We start from the raw sequence: 14,273 nt of genomic DNA, 5'->3' as shown, positions 1-14,273 counted from the left end.
TGGAAAAGACATATACCTGTGACTATCACATGCAAAATCCACACCCAATCACTCCTTCCCCCTGGTCATGGAGAAAACCATGCTCACAGATAAACAGAAAGGATATTTGGCATCGTGGCTAACAGCTGAATGAAAATAAATGCAAACTAACCAGAAATCCTGATAATTCTTTCTAGTGGGTCTATTCCATGAAGGTGAGGTGGATATTTTTTAAGGATTATGTTTTAAGCATTTTCAAAGAGAAAAATTGACCACTGTAATGTATATTTTCCATCCATGTTGGCCTTGTATTGGATCATCTGTCCTAAGTAGATTTTTTAAGCAGTTTGATGAAGAGATAAGGTAGAGATTAAGAGATTCCTTTGTACCCAAGTCACAGCACTTTAAACAAGATTTCAGCATGGCCCCCTGGACATGTAATGCCTGTGTGATTCCTTTGTATGTGAATCAGGTAGAAGCCCATAAGCCATATCAATTGGATTGCAATTTTCTAGTAATTACCAATAGGCAGCCCATCCCTTTGTGCATACCTGCTGGGAAAAATAGTATTTATCTGTATAACCTCTATCCCACATTTTAAAATCTTGCTACTTATTCAGATTAAATCTTACTGTCATTGTTTCTAGAAGATATCAGGCTTTGTTGGGGAAGTAGTTATCTTGCTTTTCCAGTCTATTCTCTGTGAGAGCTTGGATTTTTTGGATCTGCAAATGAGAATTAAAAAAAAAAATTCATCAGTCCATCAGGATATTATGAAACTAGCTAATAGGTGACACAAATAAGATGCATTGCTTTAGCAAATGAACAGAAAACAAACAAAGGAAATGCTTATCTTCCTGTTTTAATACGTTAGTTCACTTTTTTGTAATATTTAAAATCTGACCACCTGCAAAAGATTATGAAGAGCCTCTGTGGATTTGCAGGAATGCTTGCAGTACTTGGAACAAATGAGATACTCTTACTAGCACACACTACTCCCTGTCATTCAGCATGCTAACAGCGAGAGACAGGGCCATCAGCAATGCAATTGTTATTATTTGGTAAAGGCTGGTGGCGACTTATGAGTTTCAGAATGCAGCTTCCTCATTTGTTTAATGTTGGGAGATTACAGTCTCCATTTAGGATGGTTTTATAACATGCAGGTGGGAAAAATCTCTTGTCTGAAAGCCTACCCAGAGCTGGTGCCAATGCTGAAATATTCCTGCTTGATTCTTGCAAATGAATGTGTGCCGGGTTTGGGTAGAGCACAAGATCCAGATCCCGTAACCAATGGCTGCTGCCAGCTGCTGCCATGGGCTCAGACACAGTGGCCATGGACAGGGTGCACTGGGACACAGAGTGGGACAGGAGCCAGGCTGAGATCAGCCTCTGGGAGCTGCTGGGGTGCAGCCAGAGCTAGGTGGAGATGGCTGGGTGAGCAGGAGGACTGCTGCTCCCTCACAGCCCTCCAGCATGACTCCTGGCCCTGGTGTCTTCCTGTCTTGGCTTCCCCACCACTGAGCAGGATAAATAGAGTATTTCCTGATATTAGAGGGGTCTTGCACTGAGGAACTCCCATGCCCTGGAGAAGAGATCCATGTGAGCACTTTTAAAAGGCTGGGGAGGATTTTATGGACATTGAAAGAGTGGGTCTGAATTGCAAGCTGTTTGAGGCACAGGCCCTCACTACACCTTTCCCCTGGATAATCCCAGCCTGATGACAGCATGCATGGCTTCACATGAGTGCCTCTGCTCCACTCATTCATGTGGTGCCAGCCTCATCCTCCAGACTGCCAAAACCAAGGCTTTGTTCTGGGGGTTCAGGCTGGGCTGTGTCTTCATGCTCCAGCTCAAACCCAGTCTTTTGAGCAGGTTGGCAATGCCCTATCAGTTTGTCAGAGGGCAAGGGTGGGCAGGCAGAGCTCTGCCATGGAGAATATAATCTCATGCTCCTTGCCTACCTCCACTCCATTTACTATCTCAAGAAGTAAAGTTGGCAGCACAATAGTGTCTGTGCTGCAGCATGGAAGTGGGAAACAGGAGGGGGTACTAACAGGATTCTATTAGTGGACATTAAACATGGAAAGTTAGTAAGGCAGGACAAATTTCAGGCACAAAAATAGCCTACAGCTTCTTCTTGCAGTTCTTCACTAAGTGTCTTTCCTTCTTCCTGGGAAGAGAGAAATAGAGCACTCCCACCAGCAGTAAAAGCTCAGTATGGGCACGGTTCATTCCCATGTTGAATGGGTCCCCACAAACATTTGCTGAGTGTGGGTAGACACAGGTTAAAATACTTAACAGAGGTGCTGGGAAGTTGTGTGACAACGATGATTTGGGGACTTGCAGTCTAAACCTGCCCTGCAGACTGATGTGTGAAAATGGACTTTGTGCTGAACAGGCCCCTCCCAAGGGATCACTGGTTGCATCTGAATTGTTACCATGAACCAACAATAGGATATAGAGAGGGTGAGTTTGGGGTTAAATTCAAAAGTTTTCAAAATAATGTGTCTAGTTGCATTCAGGCTCAAGAAAAGGAAAACTAAGTTTCCTGAGTGAATTGATAGAGGGGTTGTATTCTTAGTGTCCCTATCTTTCCTCATTCATATTTGCTGTTAATAGTGATGGTATAAATGTAAAATATATGGTCTTAGCTCTGCTTTGAGACAGTGACTGCTGTGAGTTCCCAATTTACCATGAATGTAAGCATGTAGGCATAAGCAGGTCTTGTTTAGGGAGCTTTCTTCTTTTGAGATGTGCTTGTGTTGTCCAGCTTTGCATCACCACAACATCTGCCACAGCATGAAATCAGAGTGACAGAGGGTCCAGCCTGAAAGACTCCGGGTCAGCTTAGTGAAAAACCTTCCATACTGGAGTAGGGGGCCCAAGCCAAAGCAGTCTGATTCCCCTAAGCCCTGAACTCCAGTGAAACTGTGATCCAGGTGTTGCAGCTGTAGCTGATCCCAATTTAAAACCTCAGTCGAGGTTAATCTTAGTCACATTAGCATTCTAAATATAGGCTTTCATTTGTCCCTACTCATCAGAGTCTAAAGGTGCAGTGTATTTAGTGTAGTTTTCCTCAGCTCTCTAGACAAGGGAAGTGCTTTTTCATTCCTTTTCTCCAAGCAGGGACTTGGTGCATGCTTCCATAGAGAATTTATCCAGTGTAACACAGGTAGTTTTTAATAGGAAAAGGAGCTCTCCTGGGTTTTATGTTTATTTACTAGACAATTTCTCCCCTGCAGTTATGAGAAGGGTCAAAAACCATATTCAGATTTCACACCCTTGGTTCAGTCACAAACAAGCCTGCAGAACACAGTAGTTTCACCCAATGGCAACTTTCATTTTTTTCTTTCCCACTGCTGTTTGTAAAGGCTGCAGTGCTGATCTAACTGCCTGGTGGAAGATGAAAACAAACTTAAGAGTTTGGTGAGGGATTTAGTGCTCTACCTTCCTGACCTTGTTAGAAGGTGTCAGTCTGGACTTTTGAACACAGGTGATGACCTTCATTTAGTCATGAATTACATGTTTGAGCAAACTGGAGTCTATCATAGTTGGCCCTGAAATAGGAAGGATAACAAAACAGTTTTATTTGTATGGCAGATCTGGAGATCTCCCTACTAGTTTTAAGATCTGCTAAGGCAGGGATAGTTTACTTGTCCCTTAGAAAAAATGTTTGAAAAAAACACAAAGAAAGAAAGTTTGAAAAAAACACAAAGGAAGAAAGAAAGCATGGCTTAACATACTTCCTTTATAAGTTAGATTGATACAGACAGGTTATCTATCCCCTCCCCCATATAAAGAATTCTGCAGTGTGTGTTTAATTATATCTTACATTTATTTTAGACTTTGTGTCCAAAGATATCCTAAGTTAAAGCAGAAAAATTACTTCACCCATCACTGAAATTCAGTCACCTCTGGGATGAAGAATGGCAGTCAAGGGGACAGCTAGTACACAGTGACCTTGGCCAAAAACTCTCGTGCAGAAATCTGCTACCACCGAAAGTGCCATGGGACCTAGCTTTGAAAGATTTTCCCATAGTAAATTTAATGAAAGTGTATTTATCTGCTTCAGCAAAATGAAATGTTGAGTTGACTCAGCCAAGCCTCAATCTCTCATTTTAGAGGCTCTGGGCATTTAAAGCATAATGCAGAAAAGACCATGCTCTTGCACTTCCAGCTTATAGCAATAATATTAAAAATTTGTAACAATACAGTGACCAAGCAGGACTTTGAATTTCTCAAGAACTTGAACTCTCCAAAACCACAATGTGATGGCAAATTCAGAGCTTAGAGCGTCCCTATTGCTTTCACTCATCCACACTCTATCAACAGTTTAAAAAAACAAAATGATCACTTTCATCAACACTGGGACAGAGACTCACATTTATCTGGGATGAGATATCCGTACACACAGCAAACATGCTAATTCAATGCTATTCCAATGCAGTGTTATTCTCCACACCAAATGATCCATTTGTGAAGTTACTTCAGCATTTATATGCATATAAGATTCTTCTCAACTAAAGGTTCTCTTGTTTCAATAAGTTTGTGATGAAGAAAAAACAGTACACTGTTCTTTTGAGCATATTTAGCAGAAGTACAGATAATGGGCACTGTGACATTACTGGGTTTTGTTACAAACACCATCTTTTAGGCCATGGAAAGACAAAGTTTCATTGGAAAAGCAGATTTAATAAGTGATTAGAGGGTAATTACTATTCTCTCATAATATGCAAAGGGCAATTTTGGGTTGTGAGGTAGTCTGTGGGTCATGTGAATTTAATTGTCATATCCAGAGACTTATGTCACATTAAGTGTATCCCTAGTGAAACAGCAGAGCAGTAAATCTGCAAGATATATATATACAGTTATATATATTTATATACACATATATATACACACACTATTTTTTAACAGAGCTATGGGAATAGTCCATTACCTATAAAATAAAGAAACAACGTTAAATATGCCAAATCAATTTCCTCATGAAAACAGAAACAAATACTTAGCTAGTTACTACTAGCTAAGAGACTCCAATGTTGAGGTCAGGTTCCACACACTGTCCCCCTTTACAGCATTTCAGCTTGTGGTTGCAATGCCTATATAGAAAGTGTCAGGTTAAACAAACCATCTTGGAAGACCTGAGAATAAAATCATCTGTTAAGTTTTTTCCCCACATTTCTTTGGATAAAAATCTTTTCAGTAAGAGAAGCTGAAACAAGCTGAGAGGGGCTGCAAGACTGCCTGTACATAAAATCCACATTGACCATCTTCTTTGGGAACTTCTCAATCTAAAGCTGAAATTTTCACCCACATGAAGTCAATAGGGATTCTGCCCTGGCTGTAAACAGGACCCAAGATCATTCTGAATCCTCCACAGCCTACATCTTGCCACTTCTGCTCTTCACCCAGTGCTGACTTTCCTCTCCCACTACTGAAATCAAAAACACCTCCTATTTACCAGCAACCCACAATTCAGCTATCTCCCTGAAAAATGCTTTTTTTCCTCTGCTTCTTTCTGGAACTTCTAAATAATCTCTTTCCTCTCTGAATTATGGTTTAAGTAGAAGGAACAAAACTAGATAACATGAAAAAAGCATTTTTACAAATACAATGGCACACCAGTTTGTCACTTCAGATACCATGGTACACCAGTTTGTCAACACACATCCCAAGATAGGAATTTTAAAGGTCTTTAAGTGGGCATTGCTGAAATGATATTTGCCATTTCACAGCGATTACTTTGATATCACACTTCCACCTACCCAGAAAGGTATTGGTTACCGCAGGTATTTGGAGCAGTGTTTGAGAAAAGTTTGCTGTAACAAAAAAGAGTTTAAAAAGTGACTGCAGAGAAGGCTGCAGTAAAGAAAAAAGGCCATAGTGGAATCTGAAATCTAGTGTGCCACTGCAGCCTTAATGCAGATTTTTTTTTTGCAAGATTGTTATTATTTTGGTAAAAGGCCTTGGGCCAAAAGCAGAGCTACAGCCAGGATTTTCAGTTTTCAGCCTTAACACTGAGTTTCCTGGCTTTTATGGGTCTAAAGTCAACTTTTAATGTTACTTAAACAGAGCCCTGATGTAGCTGAATAGATTTAACAGTGTGCTAAACTGAAATGGAGAATCTCCATAGCAGTTATTTCAAGAGGCTTAGAAGCTCACCTCCCCTCAAAGAACTCCAAGGCACCCCTTCAAATGTTCCTCCAAATAATGTGCTTATTCCTGGACTTCATGGAAGCCCTATGCTAAGTATTATTCTTAAAATAGCAAAATAACTGCCCTGGTTGTTGTTTTACACAAACTGAGTTGTTTGGGAGCCACTGTTTTGCACAAGAGGACAGCAATGCCTGCCTCAAATTTTGCATCCATTTAGTTTTTAATGAGCAGATCCAATGTTTCCAAGTTGAAGCTACTTCAAAAGTAATGCCAGATTACCAAAACTGCATGTCAGACATGGGGTGATCTCACAGCACTGAATGAAGAACCAGGTTGTATACATTGCACAGGATGTGGTGAATACTTTACATGCATGCAGCTTTAGGTAAAGGGGAAATGATTTAGTATTTCTATCTGGAATCTTCCATGCCCAAAACCCCTTAATTTTTGTAGAGGTATGACCTACATTAAGGTTTTCCTTCTCATTTTAAGGAACATTCTGCAGGCAGAGATAACTGTTCAAAAATGGCTCCACAGTACAGAAGTGGCTTGAACTATGATGCTACATACATTAAGTACTAAAAATACAGCTGGATACATTTTGTTTTTGACAAACCTCTTGTTTCTTTTTCTACTGGGTTTTGTTTTGTTCTAGCCTCTAGTTATGTATTTTGTGAGCATAAAGCAATCTTGCATGCTGTAAAGCCAAATGTGTTTCAAGCACAAATCATGATTCAGTGCGGAGATTTGAAGTTGTTTTTGAAGCTGATAATTATTGGCTTTGGCTCCTCACCGCTTATACCTGAAAACATAAGCCTCACGTAAAAGGGGAAGGTTGTCCTCTGTAGAAACAAAACAAAAACTAATTCAGAAGTGGCCTAATGCTTTAACTGAGCTGAAGGTGCTCTACATGGCATGTGCAAATGAGCAGAGCACACGTGATCAAATGGGAACACTTCTAGGTCTGTTCACCTGGTCAGCCACATTCCACAGGAGCCTTCTGCTCTGCTGTGTCTCAGGATAGAAAGGCTTGGTTGCTTTTGTAAGTAATGAGAAAGGAGGAGGGAGGGGGGGACTCTCCAGGAAGAATGGAAGGAATAGCAGGTATTTTTGAAAAATGTTACAAATGTTGCATTTAAATAGAAAAGTCTCAAATTGAGGAGCTGGTCCATGTAATTGAAGGGTTGGTAATTTTAAAAGAGTGCCAGAAATGAGCCAATTTCACAAGCTATTTGAAGGATATTTTCATGTAACTTTTAGCCAAAGCAATGTTCCAAAAAGTCTGAAAATTGAATCCTAATTAGTTGCAAGTATCCCTCTGGCTCAAGTTGACTATTATCTTGTGCTCCATGCTCCCAAAGCAGATGAGAGCCATCACACCTTGCCAACATATGACAAGGAGAAAGGTAAACTCGCCATGCCATTGCTTTCAGAAGAGTTTAAATCAAGAAAAGAGAGAAAATTACACAAATCTTGAAGAAGAATTGCCATTCTTTCCCCATAATAACAGTCATCTGGGATAATACGCCTGTATCTCACTTGTCAAAGCCTGCTGTTTACTATTTGGTCTTTTAATAGAGAATTTAGTGAGTATTAAGAGACATTAAGGCAAAGCAGGCATTTTGATGTTATATCAGCTCACTCCCCTGCCCCTCAGTACATAGGTCTTTATATTTTTTTGCATGTTCTGAAGAGACCTTATACATCTTTTCATTTAGGTTTAGCTGACACTGCAGAAAAGAACCTGACTAATTTAAATCTTTATTAAAAATATAAATGTATCAAATACTAAAACTGCCTATTCATAAATGATGAATAAGTTTGGGGGTTGCTCTAGGGATAAGAACATTCTTAGAGTTTTTTGGTTAGTGTTCCCCCAACACCCACCACTTCCTTGTGAATTTTTTCTTGTTGTTCTACAAGAAATGAAATGCTAATCTCAGCTCCACCTCTATTGGGTCACCTCCAGGTCAGCATATTAGAGAAATCAGCAAAAGAATGAAGACAGTCTACTCCAACTGCAGGGCAGGATGACCCAGTTATTAATCAATCTGATGGCAGCATTTGAACAATGACAGTCATCTGTCAGAAAGCAGGAGGTGGCTCCTCATTAACACATCGCTCACCTGCCCTGAGCTACAACTCTTTTATAATAATATCTATCATTCACCTCCAAGGTGTTGCTTCTTTCTCTGGCTACATGAAATAACAGGCACGATTTTCTGCCCCCTTGCCGGTACTTCATTTTCTTGGAGATATTCTACCAACATTGCCTTTCAAAAAAGACAAAAAAAAGACAAAAAAAAAAAAAAAGACAAAAAAAAAAGAAAAGGAACAAAAAAATCCTAAACTAGCACAAGCCAGAGAGACCAGATGACTTCTAACTAATTTTTTAAGATCTTCAAGTGTTCAGATTAAAACAAAAGTAAATTGAGTTATTTAACACAGTAACATACCACAGTTCTAAATTGGCCTCTTTCTTCTGAGTAACAGGTCAACCCTTATTTTTGCCAATCTGATTTCACCACGACTGTCTCAGGAGGTTACCTCACACCATCTTTATATTGTCACATACCTTTTAAAATTACTGTTTCACTCTGACAGTTTCCAATCCACATGCAGATGTTAAGCCAGAATAATATATTAAGCAAATAACTCTTTCATAAAATGCTGCTTATCAGCACACATTTTTGTCATTAGATGCACACATGCACAGAGGTTAGATACAGGGCTGATGACTAAAAACAAGCAGACCTGGTTATGCCATTATCTATGCCTAGGAAGGGGCTCACCACAATTGCCATCATGCTCCCCAAAAATCTGACCACAAGATGTATCATTAAAGGGAAGGTAATATACAGTTGCACAGTTGCAACATTGCAACACTGTGTTCACTATAATATATCCGACCAAAAAAGCTGCACCTAAAGATGTATTTCTTATCCCCCTGCCTTTGATTCCAGTGTGGGGTAAAAACACGGGGAGCTGTGTGGCCTTTCATTAAAGAAAATCCCCATGGCATTTGAAACAAACACAGTGGGTGCTATTATTTTACCCAAAGGTCCTGCCCAGCTTTCAGCTCCACAAAATCTGCTGCTGCTTTCCAGCAGCTCCCCCTTGCCCCTCAGCCCATGATCTTCTCCCTTTTATTACCATACCCACCCTGCTGCTGATTTTGTGCAGTTTGTATGAGAAGAAGTTTACACAGGGCAGGAGTCCTAAGAAGCATCATATTATCTGTGATGGATGCTGTAGAGCCTCTTTCAAACCTAGAACTCGTGTGATGCAGTTCCTGAAATCACACTGAACACCACAGTGAACAAGGGGAGGTTCAAGTTTCTCAAGCTTATTAAGCTATTACTAATCATATAAAGTACAGCAATGCCTTAGCACCAGCCAATATGAGAAGCCTTGGTGTTGAGAATAAGCTGGCTGGGGTTGACTCCGTAGCCTGAAAATCTTGCAATGAAAGTGGACATGAGAAACAAAATGATGGAAGGAACTTCCAAGCACAGCAAGCAACACATTTGCTGCCAACGTTACATGAGAGCCACAATGTCCTTTTGCAGGATGTGCTCATAAAAAGGGGAACTATTCCCAGCTATGTGGGTTCTCCTGTACCAAAACCAGGTGTGGACAAGCCATCTTCTTCACATAAGCCAGCAAGTGGTGAACAGACCAAGAAGCAAAAGGCAGCAGCTGCTCAGCAGTCATTAGTAACGGGTAGAGCCTCCTCCAAGTGTTTCTGGAGGAGCTCTGCAATAGGGCAGCTGGAGAGGAGGGGGTAATCACTAACTTTGAGTGCCCCAAAAGCACTGAGCCAAACCCCATCACAACTATGTCTGTCTGCTCAAATGGACTGGAAATTCAGCAGAGATACAGAAGTGCTGGTATTTCTGGTCTCCCTTTCCACTCCTGCAGGAAGGACAACATCTTGCAGGCTGTCTAAGCCACTTCCAGTTCCAGCTGGGCATTACAAGCACATACTAAAATGGGGGAAAAGACAGCACCATAAATGCTTTCAATATTCAAAATACGAGATTAGTTTCAAATTTGGGAGTCCAAATCTTTTTTATTCCTCATCTTCTTGTTAGCAGCCATGAACTGTAATTTTAGTAAAAGGTGCACTTTCATATTTTAATTTTGTCAATAAATCAAGGCAGCATTTTCTGCATTATGCTATTTATTAGCATTAGATACAGCAAAAGAAACACCACAAAAACCCAACCCAAAACTTACAAAAAAATATGCAACAAAACAGACAAAAAAGCATGCAACAAAACAGACAAAAAACCACACAACCAGCAAACCAACCAAAAAAACCCCCAAACACAACCACCGTCTAGAAACACTAGAATTACAGTTTTTCTGCCTAAACTCTGTTTGTTTAGGCAATTACAGTGCCTGCTACTTACCCATAATGTTCTCCTTTTAGTTAGAGTGCTCTGTGGATGATTTGATGCTGGTAATATCTAGTTTTCTGGGGGGAGAGATGAGAAAGGAAATGTTACTCCCGAACTCTGACCTCCGCGGATGGCTTTCTGGGGAATGCACTCCGCTAATTGTCTTCTTTTTGAGCTGCAGTGGATGTAATTGCATATATAAGGCCTGTGTTTTGCTTGCGTTACTCTTTTATGGTACAGGACCATGTACACAATGGTGCATTAAAGTAATAATAATGAAAATAGTGTCCATCAAGTAATTTCAATGCTGTTACCACCCTGGGATGGAGCTATCCGGCAAATTCTGTGTGGTTACACCCAGGCTCCATCCACCCCCATGCATTAGCCCTCTGTTCTGGCTGGCAGGGCAAGCAGCACCCACCTTACAATTCCCAGGCTTGCAGCTTTCTTTCCAGCTAAGAGAGTATTTGGCAGTGTAGTTAGTCCTCCCTCCTCGGCTACAGGCACACGTGCATTTTGGTGTGTGCACATCTTCAGCACAGCTGGAGCAGGAACTGTCAGGGAGAAGCTCATGAGCCCTCAGCTTCACCCTCCTATGAGGGAGAAAATATTATCATGTTACAGGTGAACAATCAGACACATTTAAGCAATACACCAAGCACTAGCATGTGAATTAGTTTAAAACTAATGAAGGTAGCCACGCTGTTATTGAATCTTCCTCTCACTCTGCAGATGTGCCTGCAAACCCTCCATGGCTGGCTGTTTGTGCAGAAGGGCCCCGAGGCACATACTGGGACTGACTTCTCCCCTCAGACTTCTCCCCTCAGAGCTTTTTCCTCCAAATAACATCTTTTCTCCAGGGAAAAAAAGCAAAACCAAAAATAAAAAAGAAAAAAACCCCCACCCAATATACCATCAACAACGACAAAAAACCCAGCTTCATTTTATTCTTGCTTTTAGTCTCATTTCCTGCTTCTCTTGAACAGAGTCACTGTTAACTCTAGTTCCAAGCTAAAGTGACGTGTCTCATATTTCGTTGGGCTTTTTTTCCCTCAGTGGAAAACCTCAGAAATAAAATATTCATAAGAGACCATCCACCTATTTTTCCAATATTGTATTCTTCACTAAAGTTCTGTCTGCATTTGAACAGGAAATTTGTATTAAAACTCCTGTTTTCTCTTATTAATTTTGTCCAAGTGTATGTGTTAATTTCAGTACGAGCATGCACATATTTGTACTGAGCATCCCTTTTATATTGCATATATAGGTGACTTGTCTCCCTCTATATACAAATAATACAGCAGTACATCACCCTCTCATGTTCTTTGTGTTTATAGACATACATATCTATATGTATGTGTGTTTATATACATATCTTTATGTGTGTGTGTGTTCCCCCACGTGTATATATGTGTGTGTATATATATATATGGATAATACATACATAATTGCCCGGGCTTTACAAACGGATGCCAGCAAGCGAATACCTGTCTATTGCTCTGTCAAATGTGACTCGCTGGGAAAGCTATTGGGTTTATAGAAGAGACAAACATTTCAGGCACGCCATTCTGGGGTAATGAAGCATGGCAACAAAATATACCTGTGCAACATTTGATAAAGATGAGCTGACACACCAGTCCAAATAGGTTCTTTTGTGTGTCTGCACGTGTCTACCATCATTGCTTTCATCTTAAAACAGGAAGGTAGCAATAGCAGCAGCAGCTGGCAGGAACCACAAGAGGAAGAGCAGCTCACACAATTAAACGTCGTTTACCTCTGGCCTTTATTTCACTCCTCTCTCCCCCTAATTTATTATGTGTTTTCTCCATCTCTATGCAAAAAACATGGGCTCAATTTTTCTTTCTTTCTCCTGCTATCTAGCTCTTTTTACAGAGGGACTAAACAAGACAATAGGCAAAATCCCATGGCATTTAGCTTTGGATCTTAACTTGAAATGCTTCTTAGTGGGGTTTTTATGGCCTTTATTGTTCTTTGATTAATGTAAAGTAAAATTAAACCCTACAGTTACACATTAGAACATCAACTAGAGAGGAGGCAAAACTGCACTGTGTACCTCGCTTTACAGAAAACAACCTTTGTTGTGCTTAATCTTCAGAGCAAAGGAAGGGAAAAGCCTCACCTGCTGTGGGGACTCTTGAGGGGTAAGGAAAGGAAAGGAGGCACAGACTTCAGCTGTGCTGCCAAGCACTGCAAGTGACCCAAGTTACAGCAGTCTCCTCATTAGGGGCTGGGCAATAGCCCTCATTTAGGCGCAGCTTCCATTAAAGTCAACAGGAATTGTCCTGGTGTATGGAGCCAAACAGAGAGGTATCTCACACTCTGCCTGACTGCCAAGGACCTTGCTTTCAAGAGGGGTGGTATCTAGACATGACCAAACTTTATGGTGGTTTTTACGTGGTTCTTCACCAGTTTTACCTATGAGAAATGGCTGCATAAATCTTTCTTCCAGGGTAAATATAAAACTAGGTTTTCATTGCCTAGAGATCTTATACATATGTGTATTCTTGCAAATATTTGTATTCAACTCAAATGAAAACTTAAATACTTCCAGTATTCTGGTTAACATCTTCTACTGAATAGGCTGAGGGCTTTCTTCTATATATTGTATATTGCAGATACTTGGTTTCATTTTTTTTCCTTTTCTTTTTTTTTTTAATAAATATGCCCTGCTCTCATCTCTTCTCCTTATGCAAAATCTCCTTGGTATGTGTGATTTTTCACTTTGCCAGCTGCTAAATTCATTTCTGCTCCATGTTTCCATTGGTTCTTTTCTTCTTCTTTTTCCACAGATGTTTCTAGGCAGAATGCATAACAGTCCAGCTGAAGTAAAACGTTCAGCATTTGGTTTTTGAATGAGGTTGGAAGAGGGGAGTGAGACAGAACGAGTTTGGCCCCTCGCAATATCTATACTGAAGTAACACAGAACTGAAATAGATCATTTTATCCCCCCAGCCAGTAAAACTCCTGCTAAATCTTAAAGAGGGTTCACAGGTTTGGCATTGCATATTCCTCAGAGCAGCAGTATCTTCATTATTTACTACTAGTCACTGTTGCTGATTATAAATGCCTCTTAACATGCTTATTCTTTTCAATTTTCATCGGTAGTCAGAGCATGGGAACCTTGATTTCAACCTCTGGTTGTCCCCCACCTTGCACCCATTTCATGAAATCTATTGTATCCGTAGCCAAGTTCACAAGTTAAATGACACATATGTGGCCTTTCTGCTCATTTTATCTGACACTAAGACAATTCAATTGACGCTCAGCATAAAAAAAAAGAATCCCCAAAATTACAGAGTGTCTCTGCCAAGGGTAAGAAGAGGTCAAGAGCCAAAGGAATTTAAGCAAACTGTCTTTTATACACAGGAAGCAGTTAACATATGGAATAAAAGAACAGGGATAGCAATTGATGAAACATTTGGGAGAAACTTAGATAAACAATCATAAAAAAGATTTAGACAAGTGCTTGGAGTAGCCAAAAAAATAAATAAGACTGGTATAGAGTGTGCAAGTAACTTCATCGTCCTTTCACTCTGAAATAGCTGAAATAAAATAGCAATGAGCAGATAAACTGCAAAATATCATTATGATTTAGTAGCCATTTCTTTCCATCAGAGCTACTGTTTTAATTTTCATTCTTCCAAATTACAAAGTAACAATAAAATATCGTTTTCAATTTATGGCAATGAGACCCTTTTAATTGAATTTCAGAAA

At 40.2% G+C, this 14,273-nt stretch overlaps 1 long non-coding RNA gene across 1 annotated transcript; it reads right to left on the bottom strand.

Annotated features, from left to right (window-relative positions):
* Positions 1 to 419: 419 nt before the first annotated feature.
* Positions 420 to 11,073, bottom strand: LOC129133613 (uncharacterized). Its single transcript, XR_008536030.2, has 3 exons — positions 10,960 to 11,073; positions 10,551 to 10,615; positions 420 to 704 (listed from the first exon to the last, which is right to left on the bottom strand). It is a non-coding gene; the product is annotated as an uncharacterized LOC129133613 (long non-coding RNA).
* Positions 11,074 to 14,273: the final 3,200 nt, after the last annotated feature.

Source organism: Agelaius phoeniceus, chromosome 1, assembly GCF_051311805.1.
Source record: "Agelaius phoeniceus isolate bAgePho1 chromosome 1, bAgePho1.hap1, whole genome shotgun sequence".
Lineage (NCBI taxonomy): Eukaryota > Metazoa > Chordata > Aves > Passeriformes > Icteridae > Agelaius > Agelaius phoeniceus.
The sequence above is the reverse complement of the archived record's forward strand: the minus strand, read 5'-3'. Positions and strand labels throughout refer to the sequence as shown.